This window comes from Haliaeetus albicilla, unplaced genomic scaffold (genome assembly GCF_947461875.1).
Source record: "Haliaeetus albicilla unplaced genomic scaffold, bHalAlb1.1 scaffold_138, whole genome shotgun sequence".
Classification (NCBI taxonomy): Eukaryota; Metazoa; Chordata; class Aves; order Accipitriformes; family Accipitridae; genus Haliaeetus; species Haliaeetus albicilla.
The window spans coordinates 16681-31008 of NW_027212470.1; positions in this window are offsets into that span (position 1 = coordinate 16681).

The window sequence follows — 14328 nt, forward strand, 5'->3', positions numbered from 1 at the left end:
TCACTACTGTTATGCTATAAATCGTGTGTAATCACCCTGGTGGAGTGGACCACATATCTTATTCGGGTTAATTCTATGCCATGACCCCCTGGCCTCTTGGCATGTGGTGACACCCAGCGTGGTCTTTCTGTGCACATGCAGAGGTCGAGGGTTTCCTGCTGTGAACTGAGTGTCCTGGCGTGTCACCTAATGGGGAGGAGCAGCTGGGTTTTCAGGCAGAATAGCACTGGAAAGGGGCTGGTGGCCACCTGGCCTATTCCTCCAGCCTGCAGCTTGCCCTTGAAGGGCACTTGGGAGGAGGGGAATGCGGGCTCTGGAAGAGATTTATTGTCCTGGCAGTCTGTGCATGTCCTGTGGTCCATAAGTTGCTCATCCTGTTATTGAATTAAGGCTGTCATGGTGTATCTTTGATTCCCAATGAGAAAATGGGATAGTGGCTTTCTTAGTCTTGGCAGTCGGAGAGAGTGTGATGAGCTGAGCTAAGTGTCTTTGATGAATTGCTGAAGCTTTGAGTTCTTTAATTTGCATAAGCAAGAAGCCTTAAGAAGGCACTCCAAAGGAAATTCCTATACAGTTTCATCTGCTTTTAAATGGCTGGCTGATGGCAATGAAGTTACGTGGTACGTTGTACTGTGATGCTTTCCTAAAGGATGTGGTAAAACATTCTCCAGATCCAATCCAATCAAGGACAGATTTGGTTTGGTTTTGAGACCACAAAACCTGCAAGTAAGAGTTCAGGAATATTTTGAAGGGAATAACAACAATAGCAATCATGCAATGACCCAAAATAATCTTAAGGCTGATGGATAAGAGCTTAATCTTTGCTAGCGTCCTGCGTTTCTTCTTCGTGTGAAGAGCTTTGAAGGAGGAGGAAAAAGGGATACTTAGCTCCAGTTAATTGAGTATGACAATCAGATCTGGAGAGAAAACTGTGTTCCGTCTTGGGAAAACACTAGCCATTTATGGCTTGAAAGATCAATTTGAGATTTGTTTTTTTGATGAAACCCAAGAGAGAATCTATGCTAAACCTTTCCCTGGGACACATTGGAAGTCCCCATAGCTGTTGCAGGTGTCATGCATCCAATGGATTGAATTGTTGGTTCCCCCAGGAATGCTATGACTCCCAGCTATGGGTTGCTGGGAGTCCCCTGTTTGCCCCCCCTGTTTGTCCCCTGTTTGTCCTTGAAGAAGGTAGGCAGCCCGTTGCGTTGGCCAGCTGGGGTGGGAAGTGGCCTCCATGTGGAGGATGCCTGGGTGTCTGGGTGTGCTCTGGCTGTCTGCGGTGAGGTGCTCGGGGAGGTCCAGGCTCTGCTCAGGCTGCCTGTGTCCCGGCAAAGCGCTGGTGGTGCAGAGCTGGGCCCTGCTGTCTGCCTTCAACGTGCTGCAGCAGTTCTCCACCCAGGGAGGGTGGCTGGGGAAGCGGTGAGGGGTCCTCAAACCCCAAGCCCAGGGCTGGGTTCACCTCTTCTGCCCGTGGTTCCCCCAGGCTGCTTTGAGAGAGGAGAGCTCGTCCTCCGGCGCTGAGGCTCCTTTACATTTGGGTTTGGGGCTTTCTCTTTTCTTTTGTTTTTCATCACGACTAGATGAATGAGCAGCGCAGTTTATTAACGCAACGGTACAGGTGCTTTTGGATTGCCCATGATAGACTGTCTGCAAAGCGCGTGCAGGTGACAATACAGTCGCCTACAAGCGCGTTAAATGATGAAAGAAAAGAGCTCTAAAGAATTCTAAGTTTCCCAGGGAAGCACTCGGTACAGCCGAGTGTTCAAATCTCACACAATAGGCAACCCTATGGCGGGGGGGAGAGAGGCTCAGCCCATCGACTGATCCCAGAAGTCAGTGATGTCCTCCCGACTTGTCTGTGATGGTGTCTTCCCTGGCATTTCTCCTCTCTTAAGCCCTTTTATGTTTTCTGAGTTTTTCGGTGGAGCTTGAGTGACTCTAGTCACACATACCTTTCCTTTGATTGGTATAAAGTTCTCTCGCTTTGCTTTTAAAGGTGTACGCTAGAGAAAATTCAGAGCGCGTGCTCAGTGGGGGTTGGTCGCACCTTGGAGATGGGTAACTTTGGGGGTGGAGGTGTGTTTTGGTATTATAATGAGCAGAGTTCACCTGAAACATGTCCAGAAGAACAAGATGGGCTTCGTCAGCATCAAACTGCTGACATCCTTGAAGAAGGTAGGCAGCCCGTTGCGTTGGCCAGCCGGGGTGGGAAGTGGCCTCCACGTGGAGGATGCCTGGGTGTCTGGGTGTGCTCTGGCTGTCTGCGGTGAGGTGCTCGGGGAGGTCCAGGCTCTGCTCAGGCTGCCTGTGTCCCGGCAAAGCGCTGGTGGTGCAGAGCTGGGCCCTGCTGTCTGCCTTCAACGTGCTGCAGCAGTTCTCCACCCAGGGAGGGTGGCTGGGGAAGCGGTGAGGGGTCCTCAAACCCCAAGCCCAGGGCTGGGTTCACCTCTTCTGCCCGTGGTTCCCCCAGGCTGCTTTGAGAGAGGAGAGCTCGTCCTCCGGCGCTGAGGCTCCTTTACATTTGGGTTTGGGGCTTTCTCTTTTCTTTTGTTTTTCATCACGACTAGATGAATGAGCAGCGGAGTTTATTAACGCAACGGTACAGGTGCTGTTGGATTGCCTATGATAGACTGTCTGCAAAGCGCGTGCAGGTGACAATACAGTCGCCTACAAGCGCGTTAAATGATGAAAGAAAAGGGCTCTAAAGAATTCTAAGTTTCCCAGGGAAGCACTCGGTACAGCCGAGTGTTCGAATCTCACACAGTAGGCATCCCTATGGCGGGGGGGAGAGAGGCTCAGCCCATCGACTGATCCCAGAAGTCAGCGATGTCCTCCCGACTTGTCTGTGATGGTGTCTTCCCTGGCATTTCTCCTCTCTTAAGACCTTTTATGTTTTCTGAGTTTTTCAGTGGAGCTTGAGTGACTCTAGTCACACATACCTTTCCTTTGATTGGTATAAAGTTCTCTCGGTTTGCTTTTAAAGGCATACGCTAGAGAAAATTCAGAGCGCGTGCTCAGTGGGGGGGTGGTCGCACCTTGGAGGTGAGTACCTTTGGGGATGGAGGTGTGTTTTGGTGTTGTAATGAGCAAAGTTCACCCAAAGGACCTGCTGTTGCGTGTGAGTACCCCAGAAGTGGGCACGTGTGATAGAAACCAGAAGTGTAGGGCGTTAGCTCGACAGAACCGCCGTTATTTTACCTCCTTGCTTCAGTGGATTCAATGCAGGGAGCAAGCGTTCTCGTTCCGATCGTTCCAATCGTTCCGGTTGCCTACCCCTGTGATCACAGAGCCTGGCCACGAGGTCTCAGCTCCGCTCCACCCTCTGTGTTCCTTTTCAGAGTCAGCGTACCAAGCTCCCCTGGTGTTGCTGACGTCTAAAGTTGCAGGTCACGTTGCTTGGGGAGCTACCACGGAACCGATTCTTTACGTGTGCACTGCGTTCCTCCCTCGAGGTTCACCTTCCCTTGAGGGGTGGCGGGGGGATGTGTGTCATACCGACAAGTCACCTCCAGCAATCATTCCACGGGCTGTCGCTGTGCCCGGGAGGCCCGGGGGTCTCTCCCTGCCCTTGGCGGCCATGCCCTGGGCCCAGCTGCTGGGTGTCCCTGGCGCCTGCTCTGCCACTCGGCTCGCAAGGAGAAGCCTGGTGCTGTTCCTCTTCTCTCGGGCCATGGCAGGAACCAAGCGTGCAGCGCAGAGACCGCCCCTATTAGCCGTCCCCTCTCTGCGCCAGAGCTAAAGCCTGTGCGGCCCCACAGCCAGGAGGAGCAGGGACTTGATGTGGCTGGACACAACCCCTTTTCGTGGGGCGTAAGGGGGGTGATTTCGGCAGCCGCAGGCTGGAGGCAAGCCAAAGTGTAACCAGAGCCATAGGTTGGGATGGTGGGTGCCAAGAGCCTGCCACGGAAGTAAGCCAGGCTTTGAGAAACAAGTGCGCGGAGGTGACCCCGGTGTGGTGGAAGGAAAGGTTGGTCGTATTCAGACGTGGACCATTTGGATCCGTGACCAAAGCCCAGCCAGGCAAAGGACAGACAGCTCTTCCAAACTGTCAAAATAGCCCATTGCTGCTATTGCCGTCACATCCCCTTGTCCCACTGAAACCCAGCTGCGCAGCCTTTCTATTAAACACGCACGTTGGCCGTGTTTATATGGGATACCAAAGGCGCTTCAGCCATGGGTGAAATTTCCACAGCTCACCTGTGACTTGAACCTTTCTGAGAGTTCTTTGCCTACCTTGGTTTGTGGGAAGATGTTCGGATCTTACCTCAAACCCTGGCAAGTCTCCTTTTCCTTTAGGATTTAGTATTTTGAGTACTGAGAGATTAAGAGAGGTAGTCTCCTTGCCATTTTGTGCGTTGGTGCCAAAATGGATCTGTACCTTCAGACTATGTAAATAAGGGCATGTAGGCCACAGACATTCCTTTGGTTGTGGTGATGCCAGAGGTGAAAGACAGGGGTTTGGTTCCCTCTGCAGGAACTCTGCAGAGATGTAGAGAGCATGCACGGTTTCCTCACCGTTCCTTACCAAGGGACACTTGCTACCACACTGTCAGGGGAGGTTTGGACTTGACATGAGGAGACATTTCTTTGCCAAGAGGGTGGTCACACCCTGAAACAGGCTTCCTGGAGAGGTGGTGGATGCCCCACACCTGTCAGTGTTGAAGAGGCATTTGGACAATGCCCTTAATACCATGCTTGAACTTTTGGTCAGCCATGAAGCAGTCAGGCAGGAGGACTAGTAGGAACTTGTAGGTCCCTTCCAGCTGAACTATTCTATTCTCATTCAGAATGTGAATAGAGAAGAAGAAATAGTTTTTCCCACTTTGTTGGAATTTGACAGAAAGTAAATTAAAGATGCCTTGTCCAAAGTTGCACAGCAGTTTAGCAATTGCATTTCAAAACGGTGTTTTGGCAGTTGAAGAAATGACACTGCCAATAGAGCTGTTTAGGAAAAAAAAGGAGTAGTTTTGCAGAGGATGTGTGAAGGCCTCTAGAAAAACATCTTTAAAGAGCCTGTGGATGTTTCCCATGGAAAGCACTGATTTTGTTTGAAAGCTAAGGCTCTTTCAGCTTGGGCATCTTTTAGTTTTAGAGCAAAAACTTAGTATTTCTCAGAGGAAACAGGAACTCGTACAAATTGAGTTGAATCCTCAGCTTCCTATTTAAAAATGTCTTTAAGGGAAGCGTACCATCAGGCCACAACTGTGCAATGGCATTAGTCCCTAAATGAATCCCAGATGCATACCAGTTCACAAGGAAGCCACCTACTTGGTTGTCTGATTCATGAAATCTCCCCTGCCATGTAAGGCTCACATTGAATCCCATCCTACCATCACCTTTAACACACTTGTTTTACCCACGCTTTTATGCTTCATAAAATGAGCATCCATAAGTGTTAGCAACTCCAAGTCAGCACCCATTCTTTTGATAAAAATAACCTGCTACGATTGTCTGAGCAATCATAGTTAAATTATACCACCACTTCCATACAGTTCTGTAACAATATTCCTCTAGTGGTTCTGATACAACAGAGCTTCTCTATCTAATAGTTAATGGTAACACACTTTGATAAGTAAGGAACACATAGATCAATATACTTTTCAGGGGAAAATATTTTAAAGACTGTACATTAGTATAAATCAAAAGGCAAAACCCCTCAAAGTCTGGAGGAAGATGCAAAAGTGCTTCTTTGCAAGAGGGTTTTTGTCCACTCTTACTTAAGTCAACTGAAGGGAAGATCTGAATAAAGCCACGGTGCCTTCTCCCACCCGACTCTGGCCATTCACCGAGATCCAGTGCTTAGCGCTGTTCCCAAACAGTTTCCACTGAGACCGGATGAACTGTCAGATGCTACCATGATTTATAAACTTAAGCTCCCAGTCTCTCCTGCCATTTCCACATCCACTTCTTCCCTTTCTGATAAGGCATGAATCATCATCAGAAATCCCTCTCCAGCCCATTAACAACCTAAACATTGCACAGGCTCATAGAAGTACACGGGTGACTATCGTTACATCTGCCTCCGTATTAGAGGGATCAGCACTGTAAAAATACCTGCAGTCAGCAAATATTCGTGTTGCATTTATGAGCATTTTCATTCCAGTACACACATTATGAAACAATCTTATGGTGGTAGGAAGGCTAGGTAGGTATTCCAGCAAGGAAGACTGCTTTGCTGCTATATTAATACCTTATATTATAGTGCAATAATCCTGTGCTCTACAGAGTCTCAGACTGGTTCATTGGAGTGGGGCGGGGGGGAAGTGTATGGCTTTAAACAGCTTGCAGTATTGGGTCAAAAAAGGCACAGATGTTGCAGTAAATCCTTGAAACAACATAAACTCACCATGCTCACCTGAGCCTATCCAAAAAAGTATTCACCGTGGCCAGACCAAGGGTTCTGTGCTGTGCCTGGCTAATTCAACAGCAGGGCACCCTGCGTGGGAGAACCACTAATCCTGAAACGTAGCATTAAAGAAGACGAGACCAAGGCTACAGAGACTTTTGTGAAACTGAGCATAAGAGAAGAATCATACCTTCCTGAGCCTCAAAAGAATTTCTACAAAATCTTAGATATTTCTGCGATGACTTCAGGAGATAATCTTACAGCAAGTGACTCCTAACAGAATTTTCAGATGCCTTTAGGAATAAGGAAGGACTCTAGTAATCTCTCACCCTCATAGGCAGTCTCGAGAAAGCATATGCCTGAGAAACAGAGGAAAACCAGAGTGAGGAGATGGGGAAGTCGAGAACATTATTCGCAGTAGCTGCTCTCATTCGACCAGATCAAGACTGGCACAGTGTTAGCAGAGGTACGGAATAGATGTGAAAGCCTCAGACGTTTCTGCCCAGCGGGTAACACTGTGGGATGTAAATGGTAAGACTGCATGCATTTTTTTTTCGCAACACAGTAAAAAGTGAAGTTAAAAATACCAAATCCACCAGACCAAAAAGCTTCCCATCCTCCTCAAGTTATGAGAGGAAAAAATCCTCTCAGGAGATTGAAAGAGAGGTACTCCATAAACACGCACATCTGTGGTTCCCAAGCCCATGGTTCAAAACTTCTGTCATCAGTTTATTTTCTCCCATGGGTCTTCTCCAGTTCAGTAGCTGTCACTCCAGTGAAAACCACAACACAAAGCTGACATTTATTGAAGGTGGGCAGGGCCCCGTGAACTCTACTGTGGCAGTGCAGACAAATCTAAACATCATCTTTACTCACAAATTTCCATTCAGTTCAGTGAAAGCAGAATTGCCTCTGAGGTGTGGGAATAATAAAGAGAAAATTCTCCTTTTGGTTGCACCTAAGAACAGGCTTGCAGAGGCGCTGGTGGGAAGCCTGCTGGAAACCAAGGGGCCGCGTGGGAGTCAGGGAAAGCAGAATATGCTTTCCACCACCTAGAAAAGGAGCATGTGGATGGGGGAGGAGGATCGAGCAAGAGAGGAGGAGCTGAGACTTTGCCAGAAGAAATAGGAGGGCCCCATGGTGCTGACCGCCCAGGAGTGCTCCGGGATGTCACGGGGAGGCTGGCACGCTGGTTCGAAGCACAGACCGCTTTCCCCTGCTCCTTTTCCATGCGGGCACCAGGACACGGTAAAGCAAAACCCGGGCAAGGTCAAGCTGGACTTGAGTGGCACGAGTGAAAGGGACAGGTGCCTGAGCGATCTTCTCTTCTGTCCTGCCAGTCAGAGGTAGGGGTGCGTAACCGAAAAAGCTGGTCGAAGAAACTCTCTGAGGCTCGATTTTGGAGTTTTAGAAAGCAGGCATTCTTTATTGCAGCGCTGGATGCACGGGGGATCGTTCTGCCTATCGTGCATACCGTTACCTACAGCAAGGCAAGCTTATATTGTTCTAATCATATACTTATTTATGTTATCCTTGACATAGTGTCCGCCCTTTGGGCACGCACAGTGTGGCTCATCTCTTTTTCCTAGTTAGCTGGCCTTGGCAGGTTTTAATGGCTGGATGCACCAATGTCTGTCCCAACGGCAGGTGGGGGACAGGGCTCTGCCCTTCGTGAGACCCCCAGCCCCTGGAGTGGCGGCTGGAAGATGGGTAGGCCAAAGGACCCTGATGGGAGCCCTGCAGGGCCTCATCCATTGGACCGACGGGCACCTTCCCTTGTCACACAGAGCATCTCATGGGCTGGAAAAGGGATGCTCTGGAGAGCTTCTGGCAAATCTCTGGAGAAGAGCTTCTTCCCGCCCCTCTCCCAGGGGCTTTCTCGGCTCTGGTGCCCTTCCCAAGGACAGCCCCACAGGTGGGTGCAGCCAGCATGGCAGGAAAGAACAGGCAGCAGCCACAGCGGTCAGCATGGCGGGAAAGCCAAGGATAAAGCCTTATCACCCAAGTGGGATAAAGCCTTAATAACCAAGTGTGCTGCTCCTCGGACAGGAGTATTCCTGCCTAAGCTCACCACACTTTTCCTGCATTTCCCTGTGGCTTTCGGCAGGATATGAATGGCTCTTCAGTGCCGGTGGTCGCTCCCCTCTTTCAGTAACAATTGCAAATTTTCTTCCTGTTGGACCCGCCTCAGTTCCAGTCTCTTGGGGATTGAAAGCTGGCACAGCATGGGTGCCAGAGACGTTCCCACAGCTTGGCTGGTGTCCACAAGGAGGAGTCTGTCTTTAGCCACGATGGTCATTTGCAGGGAAAACAGCTTGTTGTATTGACCAGGACCCTACACGGACAACAGAAGAGCAGGGATGCGGCCATTTGCCACAAGTCCAGTGGAGCAGGCTGCTCAAACACAGCCCACGGTGACTTTCTGTGCTGCTGGGCCTGTGGGGACAAAGGATTAAGCCTGAATTACCTACATGAAATAGAGCTATCGCTAGCCTCGTGCAACGGCACCCAGGAGCTGGTCCTGAAAACCACCAATCCAGGACATGGAAAGCTTTTAACCGCTGTGGCTATTCTGGAATAGACTGTGCCGTGTGCATCCATTTCTATTAGCAACGCTTCTCCTGCAGCCCAAAAGGAGTTTGAGAGCTTGCTTATGGCTAAAGGGGGTTGGTGGCCTCGGGCGGTGGCTGAGGCTTGGGGCTTGCGTTGTCCATGACCAGCTATGATCACAGAGTGAGAGAGGAAAGACTTTCCCTGGGGAAGAGGCACCAGGGAGTGGTTGAGGTGGAGGAAGACTTCACCACGGTTTTGCTTGTAGGTGGAAAGTTCTGGATCAGAGAGGAATTCTACATCTTCCGTAGCATGGCACAAGTAGAGTCTTCTGTTGGTACCAAGTAGAGGCAGAATGTCAGGCAAAGTGGCTCATTGAATGGGAATGATCTGGGGAAATTTACTTGGCTATTAAAAGCCCCATTGCTCTAGCAGTTGAATCTTTTTTCTCTAGTCCTTTTTTTTTTGGAAGGGGGTGGCAGGAGGGGCATGGATAATTTATCGTCATACCTACAAAAACAGGCATTGTAGCAGTCAAGATGGAATACGCCTTTCTCACGTCCCTTTTCTTTTTTGAACATGCTGAATTCAATCTGCTGATCAGTAGCCCACTGAGTTCAATAGACGCCTTGGATTTTTATCCTTCGGCTCAAGAGCTAGACCCAACCTCCTGTCGTTGGTGTTAGCGCAATTAATACAGATAATCTGCTATCTTCTACCTAATAATCTAGGCTACATACTACCTAACGATCTATGCGAGAGTACAACCCGATCCAACGTTACACGTAACATCAGCACTGTGAAGAGCTGTGACATTCAAATGAAAAAGGAGACATTTTGAACACCTTTTAAGAGCTTGCAGGAATACAAAGGGGAAGCACTGTGTAAATAATACTCAAACCAATATGGATTTTCCCCCTAAGTTTCTGAACCTCCTGTGACAAGTGATGGCCTATCAAAGTGCATGTCTGCCACCCCTGCACTGCACCACGCGGGACCTGTTCACATTCCCTGGTCTGGGAGATGGGGCAGAGCGGACCCTCCGGCAGCTTGTGGCACACAACCGGGAGGAGAGGCTCACGCGCCGGAGGGTCCTGCTGTCAACCCGGGGGATCTTGACAGGCTGGAGAAAGGGGCTGACGGGAACCTCCTGTAGTTCCCCAAGGGGAAGAGCAAAGTCCTGGAGACCTGGGGAGGAAGAAGCCCTTGCACCAGTAAGTGCTGGGGTCACCCAGCTGGAAAGCAGCTGTGCAGACACCTGGGGTGATGGTGGACGCCAAGTGGACCGATTTAGAGCCAGAAAAGTGCCCCTGGGGCAAAGGCGGCTCACTGCCTCCTGGGCTGCAGTAGGCAAAGCGTTGGCAAGAGGTGGAGGGAGACGGTCCTTGCCCTCTGCTGGGTCCGTCCAGCCCGCCCGGGGCTCCCCAGTGCCAGGCAGAGACGGCCATACTGGAGAGAACTCTCGCCCCGGTGCCCCTCCCACTTTCCGTTGGGCTCAGAATGTTGGTCCGTTGGGCTCGGAATGTTGGTCAGTTGGAGCCCACAGCCACCAGAGACAGCAGCACGGAGCTGTGCTGGCACGCAGGAGCGCTGGGAGGAGGCAGGATCTGGCCGAGCAGCACCTCGCCGGCACCGGCACCTCGCCTCCCATCCCCGCTGTCGCCGACTGGCCCGCGTCCTTGGTCCACGGCGAGGGTCCTCCTCTCCCGGGCAGGATGGGCCAGGCCAACTGCTGCTGCGGCTCCAGGTGGGCTCTCCCTGTGCCTTGGGGGCACGGCCGGGACCCGCGGCAGCGGCCTTTCTCATGCCTGCCGCTCTCTGCTCTGCAGGGAGGCTCTCACCGACGCCGAGCCGGTGCTGAGCGCGGACGTGCGGCTGACCCGGGGCCGCAAGAGGAGCGAGAGACGCCTTCTCCTCCTCCAGGAGGAACTGGTGATCGCCAAGTTGCAGTAAGACCCTCAGAGCCCAGCTGCCTTTCCCCCAGCCCTGGCCCTGGCCCTGGGGCAGGGACACCCCGGCAGCAGCCCCAGGCCCCAGGACCGTGGTGCTGGATGCACTCATTGATGTCCGTCCCAAGGGCAGGTGGGGGACAGGGCTCTGCCCTGGGGGACCCCCAGGAGGCCACCTCTAGCTCACCGCCTGCCTCTGCTCTCTGCAGACGCGGCACCAGCGTGCGCCCACAGCTCCGCCTGGCCCTGGACCAGCTGTGGGTGCTGAGCGGTGGACAGGAGGTGGCGGGGGAGGAAAAAGAGGAGGAGGAAGGCAGCGATGAGGACAGGACCTCCGTCATCCTTATCTGGCCCACTGGCTCCTGCGTTGCCGCTTTCGGGTGAGTCGTGGTGCCACGTCCCATGGCCGGGCAGGAGAGGTTCCCAACCGTGCCCACGCCATCCTGTGAACGGCCTCTGCCCTGCATGCAGAGCCTGGGCAGGGAGCGGGAAGCACGCCGGCAGGGAGGGATGGGGGCGTTGCCAGGTCCTGCATCCCCTGGTGCCCTTTGGGTCCCCAGAAGAAAAGGGCAAAAGCAGCTGCTCTGGCAGGACACGGGGAGCCAGGGCTTGGGCAGAGTCTCTGTCCTCCCCCGCGGGGCTTCGTCCTGCCCCTGTGTCCTTCCCCACGGGGCAGGGCTGCACAGGCGTCCGCCTCTGCCCATGGGCTGTGGGGCAGCGGGGCCTGACGCTGGTTCTCCTCTCTTTCTGCAGCTCCCAGGCACTGAAGGAGCTGTGGGTGGGCACACTGCTGGGGTAAGCCGGGGGGGATGCTGCAGGCGCAGCCGGGTGGGGGAACACAGCTCCCCAGCTGGGGAGAGGTGCCCTCACGGCTGCGGGTAGCTCTCGGGTAGAGCTGCCTCACAGGAGAGAAGGGGCAGCTTGGGGCTCAGCTAGCTCTCTCCCTGTCCCTTGCCGGTGCACAGGACACCAGGAGGAGCAAAGAGAGCCCGCGTGACCTGTCTCCCCTCCCTCAGACCCCTGGAGAAGGAGCTGAGCCGCTGCCACGCCGTGAGTGCCTGCCCGGTCTGGGCTCTGTCCCCGAGCCCTGGTCCTCCAGCCGAGCAGCAGAGGCATCGCTGCTCACCTTCCTCCGCTCCTTCTCTCTTGCCCAGTGGAGGACATTCAGCGCCAGGAGCCTGGAGAGGCTGATGGAGGACCAGGCCGAGGTGAGAAGGGCTGCCTTTCACCCGCCTCTGGCTGTGCCGGCGTCTGCGGCCAGCGGGGTGAGCTTGTAAGGCAGAGATGGAGGGAGGGAGCGTCCCCCGGTGCCACTCGGGGAGCGTAGAGGGTTGGGGAGGCACCAGGCATGCCAGCACATCCTCGCTGGCGGCGCTGGGGGGAAACCTGCCGTGTGGGTCAGAGAGCCCAGGAGGGCAGAGGGTCCCAGCTCTGCCGCGCTCAGGCTGCTGGTGCCGGGTGGCAGCTTGCCGGTGGCCCTTTCTGCTGCGGGGCTGCTCTCTAAGCGCAGCCTGCTTCTTGCAGGATCATCCCAAGCAAGGGCCACCGACAGCCCCGTCTATCAAAGCTGGGGGACTTTGCCGCTCACCAGGTGAGTTCTGGAAAGAAACGCATTGTCCTGCAAATGGTTGAGCTGTGCTCACTTGTCCCTTGAGTGTCGCCGTGCAGGTGCGGCACCCTAAGGGAGGACGTCACCTGGACGAGCAAGGACACCCGCTGGGCAGCAGCCGCTGGACGTGGTTCCGCGGGGACTCAGAGCCTCTCCTGCTGCCCACAGCTTGGAGGAGGGCAGGGCGAGGGCTGGGACAGGTTGTCCCGGTGGCACGCCAGCTCTCAGGAGCCTCCGAGCTGGAGCCGCTGAGCTGGAGCTGTGGTTCCAGCTGCTGGCTCCCTGCCCATCCTGCCGCACCGCTCAGCACCGTGCTGCAGGCAGGGCAGGCTCCGGGAGTGCTGGCCCGGCTGTCTCCATTGACGCGCTCTTGCTCCGTTTTCCTTTTCAGAAGGAGGGAACAGCATCAGCAGCAGGAGGAGGAGGAGGAGGAGGATGGGGCTGCCCTGGCCCTTTGCTCTGCAGAGGACCCCAGCCGCTGCCCAGGCGCCAGGGCAGGCGGGCTCCGGCTGCAGCAGGGCGCTCTTTGGCCAGCCCCTGGCAGCCCTCTGCGGGGAGGATGGCTCCCTGCCCCAGTCCATCCAGGTAAACCAGCCTGGCCGGGGGGTCCCCAGCCCTCCCTCCGGCTGCTCCAGAGGGGAGGTGGGTGTCCCCAGGAGCTCCGGGGATGGGGGATTGGGCCCTTCACCCCCAGAAGATGCTTCTGGTGCCAGCCCCCTTTGCAGGGGGAAAGGAGCAGGATCTGGGGCAGTGCTTTGGTCACTGCTGTTGGAAGGCAGCTTCTCAGCCAAGCAGCTGTTCTCCTGCCCCTCTTGCAGGAGATGCTGGCTGTCCTGCACAAGGAAGGACCGTTGACAGAAGGGGTATTCCGAAGAGCTGTCGGCGGGACAGAGTTTCGTGAGCTGCGGGAGGCCCTGGACCACGGTGCGGATGTTGACCTGAGCAGCCAGCCTGCGCTGCTGCTGGCCGTCATCTTGAAGGTGAGCGCTTCTGACCTGCAGCTGGAAGAGCTCCTGCCTGGCCTGGAGTGTTCAGAGGCTCACCTGGAGCCCCTGGCATTGCAGGACTTCCTCCGAAGCATCCCCGCCAAGCTCCTCGTGACAGACCTCTATGAGGACTGGATGGCAGCGATGCAGAAGAGCGGCAAGGAGGAGAAAGTTGAAGAGCTGAAAGCGTAAGTGTGGGCAGCAGCCTGCCTGTTGAGGAGGGCCTGGTAGAGGCCTGGGACTTGCCTGAAAAGGGACGGTCTCCTTAAAAAGCTGTGTCTTCTGACAGCTTGCTTTTGCTGGGGTGAGCTTAGATTTTGGGGGAAAGGGCATGGACAGGGAGCCTTCCCTTGCCTGGGCTTGGGTGAAATGAGGAGCTGGGAAGCAAGGCCGTGCTTCCTTCCTGAAGCGCAGGAGCACTGACCGCTGGCTGAGAGCACCCGGAAAGCTGTGCAACCCCCCTGCGTTGGGCAAGCTTTGGGGACGGCTGTGGGCAGCATCTTCTCTATTAACGTTGAGTTCCTGTTCCCTCAGGGTGGCCGAGAAGTTGCCTGGAGCCAATCTCCTCCTCCTCAAGCGGCTGCTGGCCCTCCTCCAGCACATCGGCCACAACGCCTCCAGCAGCAGAATGACGGCCAGCAACCTGGCCATCTGCCTTGGGCCAAATCTGCTGAGCCCACCTAACGAGGACCTGCTCCCCCTCGAGGCCATGCTGGCTGTGACTGAGAAGGTGCGCTGTACTGAGCAGCCGGCTGCAGCCTTGCCGGCCCATCCGAGCTTGGCTGCTCAGAGGTCCCTGGCTGCCTCCTCTCTTGAGCAAATGCCGGTGGGGTAGCTGCCTGCAAGAGCAGCCCCACAACCACAGCCGCCTGCGCAGAGGCAAGG